Genomic DNA, 15,365 nt, shown 5'->3' with positions numbered 1-15,365 from the left:
TGTCAGTTGCCGGGTCCTCCTGACAAAATTCGGCTTGTGGAACGTCTCTCACGAGTCCCAGAACCTGCGCGATTGGGGCATCCCCCTGTGCGCTTTCTAAAAAGGAAAAAAGAAAGAAAAAGACTATTCGGAGTAGGAATCCTTCATCTACTCACAGGCGTCTGTCCGGAGCGGGAAATCCTTCCGCTCAAGTACACTCAAATACGGGGCAGGAAACCCATCTGCCCAAGTGTACTCACAGGCGTCTGTCTGGGGCGGGAAACCCTTCTACCCGAGTGCACTCAAAAACGGGGTGCACTCAAATTCAGGGTGGGAAGCCCTTCCACCCGAGCGCACTCAAATTAAACCTTAGACCATGGCACAATACACAGTACGAGAAGCACAACATACATGCACACATACATACACATACATGGCAGCCGCTTTCAACACTCACACCAACGTACCTCCAAGGGGGATTCGGGGTTCCGGGGGGTCACGCTCCGATCTCGGTGGGACCTCCAAATGAAAGAGCATAAACGGGGAGCCGTGTCTCTCGCTCCAATCGCGGGGTGAGGTGTCCCCAGGAATCACAAGTAGCCGGCCTTGATGTAACAGCAGGAGGTAGCTTTTATTAACGAGATCCCTATTAGCGGGATCCCGGGTCGATACATATCTCACACGGGAGACAGAGGAATCGACCCCGAGCTTCCAAACTCGGGGGTTTATATAATATAGAGGCATTCGCGTGGTTACACATGATTGGTCAATTCAAATGGTGCACAGTTACTTTCGGAGCGAAATTACATCAGCAAGGAGTACGTGCTCTCTAGCAGCTCAGCAGGCAGGTAGGGTGGCTCATCTCACTCAGGGGGGTGAAGGAAGGGGAGGGGGTGGCTACAGATGGTCAATGTCCTTGGGGCTGATAGCTGGTTTGGCAAGTCCTATCTCTGGCTCTCCCGCAGGCACGTCCGGTCCTGCACATCCGGACTCTGACAATGAGTAACCTTTTTAAAACTCTAGTTCTACACAACAATGGGTTGTTGGTGCTGCAGTGGAAGCATGCACATCTAAAAGTAACTGGGCAGCACAAACTGTACTTGGTGGGTTTATGGAAAAGGAGGACAGAACGTTGGGTGGAAAAAGAAGGGGGTGGACCTGGGATGTGTGTGAGGAGTAGGTAAAAATGCTCAAGTGCATTGTAAGAAAAGACTCAAATAGGCTGTTACTACATTTGCCATTGTGATGGCACATTGCTAAGCTTTTTATTTGATTTGTCCTAAATATTCTATTTGAGTGTCAAACAGAATTGAATATCAAAACTTTTATAAAATATCACATGTCTGTGTTTCCCTAGATGCAACCCACTGCTCTTGGTTACTGACTATTTTGCTAAAGCAAGTTTGATGAAACAGAATTCAGTGGAAACAAATTGCCCCCAAAGGGGAGCATAGCAGCCTTGATGGGAGCCTCATAGAACTACACAAGTGGGTGCCTTCATGTGACTGTCCTCAACATGAGGTTTAATGCTCAATAGAATCAGCAGTTTCAGGGCCATGTGCAGTGCAGCATGTGGAGAAATCAGGGCTTTATCCTAGAGATGACAAGCTCAGTGGTCTAAGAGCCATAGAAGTGACAGCCTAGGGCAGGTGGCATGTTTCAAGACAAACTTGATTCCTGATTCTCTGAGTATGTCCCTCTCTAGCATATGTCACTGTCCCAGCCCCAGCTCAGACACCACCCCATCACAGGAATCTCCAATAGCTAAGCAGATGCTCCAACCCGCTCCAACCCTGAGTCTTGTAGAGAATGTGGTCAGCTCTGAGTTTAGAGTGTGGACAAACTTCTCTAATGTTTTTATTGCAGGGTATGTCAAAGGTGCTAATGTGACAAGAAACTCACTTCATATGCTAATGAGTGGGAAGAACCTGTGAGTGTTTTAACCTGTGGGTGCTAATGGGTGACATTTTCCTGCAAAGAGATTAAGTCATGTGGACTTCTGAAGTAATAATTTGTGCTTATTCATTAAATCTGGCACGTTAAAAAGGGTTGTCCTTAGACTAACCCTTAGTTAGGGTTTCATTACTATGAAAGGACACCATGACCAAGGCAAGTCTTATACAGAAAAACATTTAGTTGGGACTGGCTTGCAGTTTCAGAAATTAGTCCATTATCGTTATGGTGGGAAGTATGGCAGCATGCAGGCAGACATGGTGCTGGAGAAGAAGCTGAGAGTTCTACATCTTGGTCCAACAGCAGGCAGAAGAAGATTATGTCCCACACTGGGCATAGCTTGAGAATATATGACTTCAAAGCCAGAGTACACAGTGACATATTTTCTCTAACAAGGCCACAGTAACTCCAACAAGGACACACTTCTGAATAGTGCCACCTCCTATGAGCTAAGCATTCAAATATATGAGTCTATGGGGACCATAGCTATTCAAACTACAACTGGCCCGATAGGCTTATAGCCATAACATAATACAAAATAATTTTGGTCCAACTTCAGAAATCCCCATAGTCTATGACAGTCTCAAAAATGTTTAAAAGTCCAAAACTCAAAGTCTCTTCTGAGATTCATACACCACTTAACTGTAGTCCATAGGCTTAGATTTTTCAAAACCTACTTCAGGACTGGAGAGATGGCTCAGCAGTTAAGAGCACTGACTGCTGTTCTAGAGGACCTGAGTTCAATTCCCAGCAACTGAATGGTGACTAGCAACCATCTGTAATGGGATCCGATGCCTTCTTCTGGTGTGTCTGAAGATAGCTACAGTTTATTCATATAAAATCAATAAATAAATCTTTTAAAAATAAAAAAAGAGAACTACTTCAATAAGAATTCTAACCCACCTTCCAAACATAGGGGAGAAAAGATAGTGAATAGGACAGGGGGATGTGCACCTGTTTAGAAGTAGTTCTTTGTGGGCGATTCCAATCTCTGTTGTCAGGATACCAGCAGTCCAGTTCAGTAGTGTCAGGATTCCAAACATGAATCAGCAGCAGTAGCACAATCGAGCAGAAACAGCCCGGCCTTTTCCACAAGTCTGGGTGACCAGAATCAGCTAGCACACCAGGAGTTCTTGCCGTGCCTCTCTCAATGAAGTGAAGATCAGCAAAGATGAAGATATGAGACCAATGAAATTGCAAGGCTAGCTATGCAAGCACCCCAGCATTGTCCTTTGAGTCCTATTTACTATTTCTCCAAACATCATGAGTCCTCCCAGGCTTGGCTCAGCACATAACTCTGCATCATATGACATGACCAGAAACTTCAGCTTCAATTGTCTCCTTTAAAATAAAAATCAAAAATAGATCGCATACTTCCAATGCATAATGGCTCGGGGATACATTACCATATCACAGCATAATTAAGGGAACACAATGAGAAAACACTGGACAAAAGCAGCCAAGAAAATTCGACTCTTCATCTCCTTGTCTGATGTCAAAAAGTTCTTCATTTCTACAACTACTTTCAGCTATGTTGACTGCAATGTACTTCTTGGGCTGGTTCTCCCCCTATTGGCAGCTTTCCTTACCAGGTGTTCCAGAGCTCTGGCATCTCTAACCTTTTGGGGTGCCCAAGGCAATCTAGGCTTCCCATCAAAGCTTCATCAATGGCATCTGTGGGCCTCTGTGCAGCAAAACCGCTGCCACACAGCTGGCCTCAGTGACTTTCCTAAATTGAGGAGGGAGATTCCACACCCAAGTTCTGCTGCTTGCTGGGAGCCATAAAGTGAAATCGCTGGGGAGTTGTTTCAAACCTCTTTACTCATTTCAAATATTGGTGTTTGGAGTCACAGAGTGCTTGTCACAGAAGATCTAGGCTTATAGGAGCTGTCAGTCTGTTGTAGAGTAATAACATTCCATGAAATCCATGCCTTGTCTATGTGATATACATAGACATACTTGTATTTTTTTCAGCACTCAAAAGTGAGATGAGCTATGCTTTCTTAATTGACTACCAGATAATGGCTGGAAGACCTGTACCCATTGTTAGACACATGGCAGAGAGTAGAGTATTCCACTGCCCTGGTTTATAGTGTATTTTTGTGAGTGCTTTACTTAGGAGATGAATCACACCAATGTCCCTAACATCTCCAAGCACAGTTGGGAGCAGATTGATGAGCATTTATCGAGTTGGTGAAGGTTGTTTCTTCCTTCATTAAAAATATTTTAATTGCGAAATGACCTTTTCTTCATCCACCTCCAATGACTATTTTGTTTTCCCTTCCAAGTGACATTAAAGTATCCTCCTTTGGTCCCTCTTTATCACCCAGTTTCTTTGGGCCTGTGGATGGTAGCATGGTTATCTTGTACTTAATGGCTAATGTCTAATTATAAGTTTGGACATTATGCCACATCTACCATGCATGTCTTTCTGGGTATGGGTTACCTCACTCAGGAAGATATTTTCTAGTTACATCTATTTGTCTGCAAATTTCATGATGTCTCTGTTTTTAATAGCTGAATAGAATTCCATTGTGAAATGGATCAAATTTTCTGTATCCATCTTTCAGTTGGGGGACATTTAGGTTGTTTCCAGTTTCTGCTATTATGAATAAAGCTGCTATGAACATAGTAGAGTATGTGTCTGAGACATAGTAGGGGATCTTTTGGGCATATGTCCAGGAGTGGTACAGTTGGATTCTGGGTTAGAACTATTGCCAATTTTCTGAGAAATAGACAAACCTAATTCCAAAGTGGTTGTAAAAGTTTGCACTTCCACCAGCAATGGAGGAGTGTTCCCCTTGCTCCACATGCCTGAGAGCATGTGCTGTCACTTGAGTTTTTGATCTTAGCCATTCTGATGGGTGTAAGGAAGAATCTCAGGGACATTTTGATTTGCATTTCCCTGATGAGTACAGACTTTAAACATTTCTTTAAGTGCTGCTCAGCCATTCCTCTGTTGAGAATTCTATTTAGTTCCATACCTCATTTTTCAATTGGGTTACTTGGATTATTGATGTCTAATTTATCGAGTTCTTTATGTACATAAATAGAGGGAACTTGGAGCAAGAGGGGGTGAGGAGGCAGACAAGGATGGCAATCAAGTATCAAGAGAGGACTTGGCTAAGCATAGAAATTGGTGGGGGACATCTCTTGTGACTAACTGGAGACTTGGGATGGCAGAGAATACAGGAGGTCTATGGGGATGACCCTAGCTGAGAGTCCTACACATGGGGGATACAAGGACTGAAGTGGCCAGCTCCTGAATCCAGGCAGGACTTCCAGAAGGAGGGAAGAGTACATTGACCCAGTCACAAAACCTTCAACCCAAAATTTGTCCTGCCTACAAGATGTGCAGGGATAAAGATAGAGACTGAGGGAACAGCCAACGAATGGCAGCCCTAACTTGAGACCCATCCCATGTGAGAAAGCCAACCTCTGACACTATTAATGATACTCTGCTATGCTTGCAGAGACAGGGACCTGTCTCCTGAGAGGTTCCATCCAGCAGCAGATGGAAATAAATTCAAAGACCCATAACCAGACATCAGGTGGAGCTCAGGGAGTCTTGTGGAAAATATGGGATAGGATTGAAAGAGCTGGAGGGGTCAAGGACACCACAAGAAGACCTACAGAGTCAACTAACCTGGGCCCATGGAGTTTCACAAAGACTCAACCACCATCCAAAGAGAGTCCAGAGGCTGGCTATAAGCCCCCTACTCATTTGTAGCAGGGAAGCAGTTTGCTCTTTATACAGATCCCTAACAAGTGGAGCAGGGGCTATTTCTGACTCTGTTACCTGCCCATGGATCCCCTTCCTCTACCTGGACTGCTAGCTTGGGTCTCAGTGGGGGAAGATGTGCTTAGTCCTGCTGAGACTAGATGTCCTAGGGTGGGGTAGTGTCCACACTGAGGTTTCTCTTTCTCTGAGAAGGGAGGGAGGGATAATGGGACTGGGGGTTTATAAGGGAGAGACTAGGAGGAGAGGAAGGGGGCTGTGATAGGGATGTAAAATGAATAAGAAAAATTATTTTTTAAAAAATGAAATGAACTTTTCTTTAATTCAGTGAACTAAAGGAGAAAAGCAAGTTGCTGGTGAAGCCCCATAGCATCCTCTAGAGAACAGAGTCCATGGATCGTTTCAGCAGCAGCAGCAGAGACACAGAACCGCTGAGGACTGCCCAGTGTTACTAAGCAGGGAGCTTTGTGTCATCACAGAGGACCATGTGAGAGCATCACAGGAATGCACTGAACTTGGAGACAGCTAGGATTATTCTCAAGAAAAATCTCTAAAAGTCTCACTTTGATACCACTGGCAAGGTTGAAACTGTGAAACCCAGTGAAAGCTTTTGAGAGGTGAAGACAAAGTGCAGATAAACAGGTGTGTGTCTACAAGATGAATCTAGAAACCCAGAGGAGGAGGAGTGAGCCATGGTCTGCAGAATTGATAAGTGCAGATGGAGGGATAGAGCCAGGCTGGCTGGAAGACAGCACAGCTTTATTCTACCAAGACGGTCTCAGATTGCCAGGAGCCGCTCCAGAAGCCAAAGCAAGGTTTGTCCCTCATGCTGAACAACTGTTCTAGAACATAGGAACTCTGTGGCCGTGATGATTCTAGAAGACATGATCTTGCTATAACCACACCAGAGAACAGTTCTGTGGTCCCAGCCACCAGGCAGCCCAGTCAGTTTCTGTTCCATGTAACTCTGGCGTAAGCACTGTTCGAATTCTTCTGATTGTCTAGATAATGTTTATTAAGATGCCCACCAGAGAATCACTGACATTCTGGGAGCCATCAGTGCAGAAAAGAGTTAGCTTTTTGAACCCTCCACAGAATTGGCCAACAGAAAGCTCCAAGCTGACAGTAACACGTCCCCAAGTCCTCTTTACTGAGGCACTTCTCAGTCCCCCGTGATACAGTTTGGTCCTTGTCAAGACACCTCAGTAACCCAAGTCCATCTGTCTCAACATGCTCAGACAGCTATAAAAACACTAACTAGGAATCCTGTCAGAACCAGAAACTCATTCCTTACAGCTCTGGAAATGGTCTGTTCAAAATGCAGGTTTGGAATCTGCTGCAGACCTTCCCCTTAGAGGAGGTTGCTTTTGTAGTCTAACTCCATGTTGGAGACAGGGTGGCGGTCTCTTTGCTGTTCCTTTGTATAACGGCAATAATCCCATTCACCAGGGCTCTGCCCCTTATGAACTGTTCTATCCAAAGCCTAGCTTCTTAATACCATCACCCAGGACATCGGGGTTTCAGCAGATGAACATTGGTGGAAACACACTTGAATCATCAAAGGAAGTGCTTGTGGTGAGTTTCAACATGGAAGGCATTCACAGTCCATGGAACACAAACTTGAGGGGCGTAGACTGCAGACCAGCTCCCGTGTCTCACACTCCATTCTGTCCCCACAGTTATGTCTCATGGGCCTTAGAATCTACCTAAAACCAGTTTGTGCTGCCAGTGTGAATGTGGGCATAGAGCCATTCACTGGAGTGTGACAGCCTATTAGGGGCCACACCCTTGAGGAAAAATCACTCTCTGTCCCAGCAGCCATCTTGTCTTAGGTAGATCTTATCATTTCTTGTAGGCTTTTCTGAGTGACATATAACCCAAAGATTCTATCATGTCTCCATGGTAGGTTTCTTGCACATTTGGTTTCTTGGGATAGTAAGTCTGTTGTGATCATCCCTGATATCTTATTACTGTTCCGCTGATTTCTGTGGGGAAGTCACGAAGAAAGCACTGTGTCATCTGTGAAGGTGGGACACCCATTATAGTGGGCCCCAAAAGTTACCCCTCCAATCCTGCCTGATCTTGCCTCGTTTCCTTGATACTATATTGAACAACTGACATGAAGAAAGACATTATTCGGTCACCGTCTCATCTGCTTCTCACTTCCAGAGAATGCTTAGAACAGCGGAAGTCCACTGGAGTGTCTTCTCATTCCGTTCACTACTCTCAGAGCAATAAAGATGCGCAGTACTTGCTATAGGCGGGCATTGGTGTGAGTTGGATCCTTCAAGCTTGGTATCTTGAAGGTTAACAGACTTGGTTGTGGCCATGCAACTTGGAAGTAGAAAAGAAGGGACTTGTCCCAGAGTGGTCTGTCTTCACAGGCCACACATCTGCTCACCGGGGACACTGCTATTCTATTTCATGTTATCTTTACCTTGCTGAGCGAACAGAAAGTTCAAGGATGCCAAGGTAACTTCGTGGTGTGGTCATTACAACTTGCACCTGGGACCAGTGATGAAAGTCATTCATCTTGGCGGCCTTCAGATGTCCCTTGGCCAACCAGTCAAGGGCAGTGTTTAATAAATAACATGTTGCTGCTGTTTCTGACCGATGCAGCATTGTCTGGATTGTTACTATGGAGCCAGAGAAGGAACAAGTAACTCACGCTGACTCGAATCCGGCTGTTCTTATGAGACAAGGTCCTTCTCACTTTCACCTGTAGCCAGACCTAGATGGTTAAGATAGCCTTAGACCCTCATCCCCCAGAGTATTAAAAAATACAGGGGTCGGGGAGGACTTAGTATAAGTAAAATGCCTAGTACTGGTTATTTGTTAGCAGTAGATCATAGACAAGCTACTTTAAATTCCTTTCCTGATGGTGTATGTCTCCCTTGAATGATGAACTCAAAAGTCCAGAAAGACTGTAGTCACTCTTAGATAATCTGGTCTTACAGTATGCAGTGTATTGCTGGGGGTATGGTTCAGAGGCTAAGAACACTTGCTGGTCTTGTAGAGAACCCTTGTTCAGCTCACAGCACCCACATGGGGCCAGTGAAAAATCTGTAAATCTGGTTCCAGGTGTATCTCACATCCTTCTTGTCTTTGAGGGCATCTGATAAACCTTTCTTTAAAAAGTACACAGCGAATGATACAGAGCTTTAAAATCATAAACATACTGTAAGAAAATATGAATTTAGTGGAATATGTTGATTTATTAAGGGATTAGCATCCCAGGCCACTAAGTTGACTATTAGTCTGGCTACAAATAAATTCTTGGCGTAGGGCCTCAGTTGTCAACCACAGCTACAAATTTGGTGCAGTATACTAATAAACGCAATTTATGTTTCTGTGTAGAGAAATTCCTGCAACATTCACAAGGATTAAGTTGATAACTGTTGCAATTTATTTGTGCAGAACACTCAGGCTGATAGTTGGCTTTACATTTTTTTTTGAGTTTTTAATTTTAAATGAGCAAAGCCACACTGGTGCAATTGTCCATGCTACAAAAATTAATTTGTATATTTTCTTTATCCTAATCACCACAGGGTTGGCTTTGGCTTAGCAATCTGATAACAAATGTTTCATGGAATTCTTTGCCAAGCATAAAGAAAGAAGAAATCCAAGCCCTTTCAAGAGGATGATAATGATGAATCAGCCCACACAGCACAGGGCTTCATTCCTTACAGTGGTTTCCTCAGGAAATGCTGGTTTAGTTCTTGAATAATTGAAAGTTTGCCGAATGAATGCATAGTAGATGTGTGCATGACAATGAGGTTGGGAGGCCTGTTTCTGGAAACCTCTGAGAACTGAGAGCATCCCATATCCCTTAAAGCAGAGAGCCTGGCTGGCCCTGAGAACAGCCCAGCCTGGAGTCCCTAGGGCTCTGCTTTCTTCTCATTATTTTAAAGTGTTCTTCCTGAACTGTGATTAGCATTACATTATAGAACGCAGGTTTGTATTTCTGTCATCTTTCCCCTTTCCTGCAGGATTTGTCTCTTTCCTTCCTTCATTTCTTCTCCACCCCTGTTTGTAGTTAGGAGGACGTAGGTGACAGGCATACAATCTCTTTCTGAATCCTTTTTCCTAATCACCCTTTTCCCTAAGGCAGGAAATCTGATCACAGGTCTCTAACTGTTAAAATGGTCCAAGGAGAAAACTCTGAACTCCTTTTAAATAACATGCACTGAATCGTACCCAGCCTGAATTCATCTATGCCCCCACCCCCCCACAGTGTGAGTGTCTGTCGGGATACAGTCTTTAGGGGATTATTTAAATAAAGTCTAAGAGCTAGATCCAAGTCTGACACCAAGAGTATTCTTTCCCACTCTACTATCTCTGTGTGCATGAGCACATGAAATCAAGGAGCCAGCCAACTGCAAGACAAGGGCCAGGGCTCACCAGACTTGACTCTCTGTGCCCAGCTTCCAGGGTTATTCAAGCATCCAGGGTATGGCTTTCTGTCATGCAGCCCTACAAGACCAAGAATGGAGGTGCGTGGTGGTCTGCATGACTGGCCTTAGCTGGTGTGGATTCCCAGCCCAGCTCCAAGGCATGTTCCCCCCCCCCCCCCCCCCCCCAGAGCTGAGGACCGAACCCAGGGCCTTGCGCTTTTTAGGCAAGCGCTCTACCACTGAGCTAAATCCCCAACCCCTACTCCAAGGCCTCTTGTCATTGAGATGAGTACCTAGGCTTGAGTTTGAGGCCCAAGCAAGGTTGTCACATTCTCAGATGAAGGTGATATATAGATTTGGTCTTGAACTATGAACACCTTCAGACTCTGTCCTAATCAATTTAGGAACTGTCCTGAGCCTCTCATTTCCCTGCTCTGGTGCTGCATGATAAACACTCAGCTGGCCCAGTATTGAGCACTTGGACTCACTCACTTATTAATCAGTTCCTTTTACAAATATCTTGATCTTGGGGATCACAGTCTAGCACTAGGCCCTTGTCTGCATTTATTTCACCCTTGAGAAAGAACAAGGATAGATGTTTCAGCGGTTTCGGTGAAAGTCAATGGCATAGAGATGAATTTCATGCAATTCTCCTAGGGGACAAGTTGATGATACACTAATGAAGAAGAAAAGACCACTGATGTCTTTTGAAAGGGACATTTAGATAAATGTGAATGGTGATTACCTTTGATACACGGGGCCTTGTCACCCTCTCTGGTGTAAGGAGGAGGATAATTACTGATGGTTTTCTGTATCAGGCCAAAGGAATAAGGCCTTGGTGCTGCTGGCTTCTACCTTGCACTTTAGCAGCTGGGGACATAAGGGTACCATAGCTCTAGATGTTGTGGAACCTGGGAGAATGGGGCCTTCTGCAGACAGAAGTCTCATACAGTAGCCAACTTTATTCATAAAAGTTTATACTCTGACACTTGAGAAAGGTCACAGGAGTAAAGTTCTCATGAGTTCCAGCTGTATACAATCATCAAGGACAAGCTGTCCGTGGTAAAAACATGTTTTTCTACAGAGGCACAGGAAGGGTAGTTTATACATTTAATTGAAAGTAATAATGAACAATCAATGATGAATGGTTCACCTAGATGCCACACCTGGGAAGAACATGAGAACACATTAAAAAAAACAAAAACAAAAACAAAAACAATTCCATGTTTTGAAGAACCTGAGGTCACAAGACTCAGGTTTTATTTTCTGGGAGTGTGAACAAGCTCTCAGAATTCTCAGGCAATAACATTCCTGGACCATGTTCTGACAATAGGGGAAGTCCCTTGATTTTTCAGAGGTTCAAAGTCAACAATGTGAGAGAGCCAGGCTTGGAATCCACATTGATGAAGGTAGATGTATGACCCCTAGGGAGGATCCCGGTGTCTGAAGATAAGGCAGAGTGAGCATAGCCTTCTTGGGAGAGTAGAGAAAAGGAAGGAAGACTTGAATTGAGGAGGTCACCAGAGATTTAGTATCCTGCCCACAGATTTCATATATAGTCTCTTTTAGGATCTTGCTACAAGACCTATGTCAGGCCAGTGGTTGGCCTGAGACGCTGCAGCCTGAGTGGAGATGACCTAATAGGCACTGAGACTGTGTTGAGTTGAGTTGTGCATTGGGCTAAAGGCATAAACTAAAGACCATCTCCTGACCCTTCCAGAAAGTTCCACAAGGAAGTCCAAATAACTGCATCTTCTCCAATGTGAAGGACAGTCACTCTATAGCTCGGCATCATAAATGTTAAGGTTTATTTGAAACCTACACACAGCTTCCTGGAACAAAGTACCAACCCACAACAACCCTAATGGGAGGGGGACAACGTGATTGGCTTTCACCGATGTTGTCATGAGCAGCCATGCTTGTGTTAAATGGTTATGGAAATATCAGTGCACATGTTTCCCACAGCTTTATAGCAGGTGCCTTCTGTCACTATTGCGAAGTCAGTTTCTCAGTTCTCTCCCATCCCCATTTTCCACGCCCTCAGGAGAGCTGGCTTAACATTGAAATGTGTCCTCAGGGACTTCCTGCTGGATGGGAGATTTCTGCATCTACACTTTCCTCTTGGCAAAACTCGACTATCTCAGGAAGGGTCCATTGCAAGGTGGACCGTGGTGTGCTATAAGAACAGCAAGCACACTGGAACTTCACCTCAGCACAGTGGTCAGCAAAAAGGGGATTTTACTTGGGAGGTTGGAGTATGGTTCAGGGCAGCGAGGCCCACAGCTGGAGAGGACAGCATTAAAAGTAGGGGCAGTTTTTATTATGAAAATGTTTTTCCTATCTGCAACCTGAAGTCAACCTTTTCAATAGCTTTAAGGTAGTGGAGGGGGGCACAGGTTTCAGAGGATCTGAGAGGGTGATGCTAGATCCACTAGGTGCAGAAACAGCTATACAGCCATATTGCTTTCTGTCCCATGTGATTAATACTATTTACTGGTTGGTACAGAAGCTTCTGGATGGGCTGTAGCACAGAGGTGAGACCCAGGTGATCCTCCCTGAGGTAGAGTGCTAGGTTACACCTATTATTAGCCTGTCACGGTGGGGAGGTGGGGATATTCTGGCAGTTTTCTCTCTCTGCACAGGATGCACATGCTCTGTGCTGATGGGCTCGGTGTAGAATAAGAATGTGGCATGTCAACATAGCATGGTAACGTGCTGACACACAGGAGCTTGCATATTCCCTAACTAGGCTCAGCATCCTAGCCCTGGAAGGCGAGCAGAGAGGAACATAAACGGTGTCTCCCCTCCAACGCAGCCTTGCATTCCTTGCGTTCTGGTACAGCTCTGAGAGAAATAAGCAACAACTGGGAAGAATTCCTGACAATGCTGCCCCTTCAACCTTGAAATTGCTCAGAGCCTCAGGGTAGGAACCACAGAGATAAAGCTGTCTGGAAACAGGAGCCAGCCCCTTGCATGACCACCTGCCTGTTCAACCTCTTCCTGGTGTTTAATTCTTTTCTCTCAGCTCTGTTTGTTTCTAGCTAACTGATGGGGACAGGCTCCAAACGCAGCATGGCTCCTGGTGAACAGGAAAAGTGTGGCTCCATGTAGGTTCTCTTCAGGGCACTGGCTGCTCCCCTATCCCTGGAGCTGCTAGGGTTTATCAATCCAGTCAGCCTGCACATGGCAGGGGGTGGACTCAAACCTAGATTTGACAAAGGCATTCTCAGAAGAGCCTGACACGAAGAAGATGCTGTCATTATGGAATATCGCAGTAAGCAGAGCAGGTGAGAAGTGGACATGGGCCAATTTAATGATCATATTCACTTATGGGGATCCCAGTCACTCTGGGTCCTGTTGACCCTGGAAGCTTGTGGGACTCCCAGATGATGTGCTTCCTTGTGCCCTAGAGCTTAGATAGCATCTCTCAGGACACATCCGTCCTTTCGCATCTCTACCCAGATTGCTTGCTGGCTCATTGTGCATTCACTGTTGCTCCTGTGTCCCCAGTCAGCTTGCAAGCTCTGTGAGAAAGGAACACCATGTTTTGTTCACCTGCCAGACCTAAGACATGCAGAGAACATATTCAACAAATAAGGCAGCAGGAACATCCCAGGGAAGGCACAATATCTCAAGTCCTTCTTTACCTACCGTGTCCACGGTGGGCTGGTACTGCATAAATACACGGGTCTGCACAAGCACACAGGGGCAGTTGAATATCACCCGACTGATGAGAAATTTGGGACATTGGTTAGATAGTTCTAAAAAGGACATTTTCTGTTTTATTCCTCTCAGTATTTTGCACTTCTAAATTATTTATCCTTACCTTGTAATTGATGCTGAATGGTTATAAGGACAACCAGAAAGGGAGCCCCGCCTCCCTTCTCTCAGGCCTGGCAGGTGTGCTTCCTTGAGTCCATTCAGGAATACAGCCTCAGATTCCACCCGAGGACCAGTGCGCCTCTCTCAGGACTGAGCACTAGGGCGGCTTTAGCCATTCGGGTTGCATAAAACCTTTGCTGTGAGAATGGTTCTTCATATCAGGCATTTAATAATACCTACTAGCATGTGCCTCTCAAAGCAAATACTGTGAAAAAAAATCTCCCAGCATTTCTCAACCTCACCAAGGGATAGAGCACAGCTGTGCTTCATTAGTGACATCCATGACTGCTTCAATAGGTCCGTCCATCCTACACATGTGAGTTTGCCAGATACAAGACAAACAGCTTCTCCCAAACTTGTTTCTATCCCTAAAAAGAGTCAGTTGGACAGCCAGAATACAGCAAACACAGAGGCGAATGCCAGCAGCAAACCACTGAACTGAGAATAGGACCCCCGTTGAAGGAATCAGAGAAAGAACTGGAAGAGCTTGAAGGGGCTCGAGACCCCTTATGAACAACAATGCCAAGCAACCAGAGCTTCCAGGGACTAAGCCACTACCTAAAGACTATACATGGACTGACCCTGGACTCTGACCTCATAGGTAGCAATGAATATCCTAGTAAGAGCACCAGTGGAAGGGGAAGCCCTTGGTCCTGCCAAGACTGAACCCCCAGTGAACTAGATTGTTGGGGGGAGGGCGGCAATGGGGGGAGACTGGGGAGGGGAACACCTATAGTGAAGGGGAGGGGGGAAGGGTATGTTTGCCCGGAAACCGGGAAAGGGAATAACACTCGAAATGTATATAAGAAATACTCAAGTTAATAAAAAAAAAAAAGAAAGAAAGAAAGAAAAGAGTCAGTTGGGTTTGGGACACATAATTCAGGGTCTGTTTGTGTACAGGGCAAGCATTCTTTTTTTGTGGTGGCCATGAACATGATGAGAGATCTCAGCAGGAGGAGATGAACCCAGTGGCAAGAGCATCCCAATCACAGAGGGCTGTCCAGAGGCACGAGAACTTGTTGGAAATGCTGCAGATGTGCGCAGATGCTTAGCCAACAATAGATTGGGGAATCTGGGGAGCCTCAGCAGGTGCTTCTAGATATAATTGTCTGCTTCTGCTCACATTGCTACTTGACAGGATGCCTTAGCCTTGCAGCCACCTGGAGGGAAAAGTAGAACTGAACAGAAGACCAGGACACAATTGAAATTCACGCTGAAAACAGGGTGGAGGTCTACTGTGGCTGATATGCTACTTCCTAGAAATAAAATGAGATGGGGAGGCAAGGGGGGAGAGATGGAGACAGAGACAGAGACAGACTGATAGATTGATCCATTGATTGACAGATGAATAGATAGATAGGTAGGTAGATAGATATTGAAAGATAGATGGTAGTCATTATCTGTCTACCTGTCTATCT

The 15,365-nt window shown here is 45.2% G+C and overlaps 3 long non-coding RNA genes across 4 annotated transcripts in view; all 3 read left to right on the top strand.

The window, feature by feature from the left end:
- LOC120099033 (uncharacterized) overlaps positions 1–6,313 on the top strand; it is a 39,252-nt gene extending 32,939 nt beyond the window's left edge. Inside the window, exon 3 of the long non-coding RNA XR_015644952.1 lies at positions 6,000–6,313. This is a non-coding gene — a long non-coding RNA (uncharacterized LOC120099033). The remainder of the gene's footprint in view (positions 1–5,999) is intronic.
- The window catches only part of LOC134484858 (uncharacterized), a 229,204-nt gene that overhangs the window by 105,411 nt on the left and 108,428 nt on the right, over positions 1–15,365 (top strand). The window lies entirely within an intron of this gene.
- On the top strand, positions 6,578–8,285 carry LOC148006905 (uncharacterized). The gene is made up of 3 exons (XR_015644953.1): positions 6,578–6,643; positions 7,154–7,246; positions 7,841–8,285. It is a non-coding gene; the product is annotated as an uncharacterized LOC148006905 (long non-coding RNA).

This window comes from Rattus norvegicus, chromosome 1 (assembly GCF_021556685.1).
Source record: "Rattus norvegicus strain SHRSP/BbbUtx chromosome 1, alternate assembly SHRSP_T2T, whole genome shotgun sequence".
In the NCBI taxonomy this organism is placed as follows: Eukaryota; Metazoa; Chordata; class Mammalia; order Rodentia; family Muridae; genus Rattus; species Rattus norvegicus.
The sequence above is the reverse complement of the archived record's forward strand: the minus strand, read 5'-3'. Positions and strand labels throughout refer to the sequence as shown.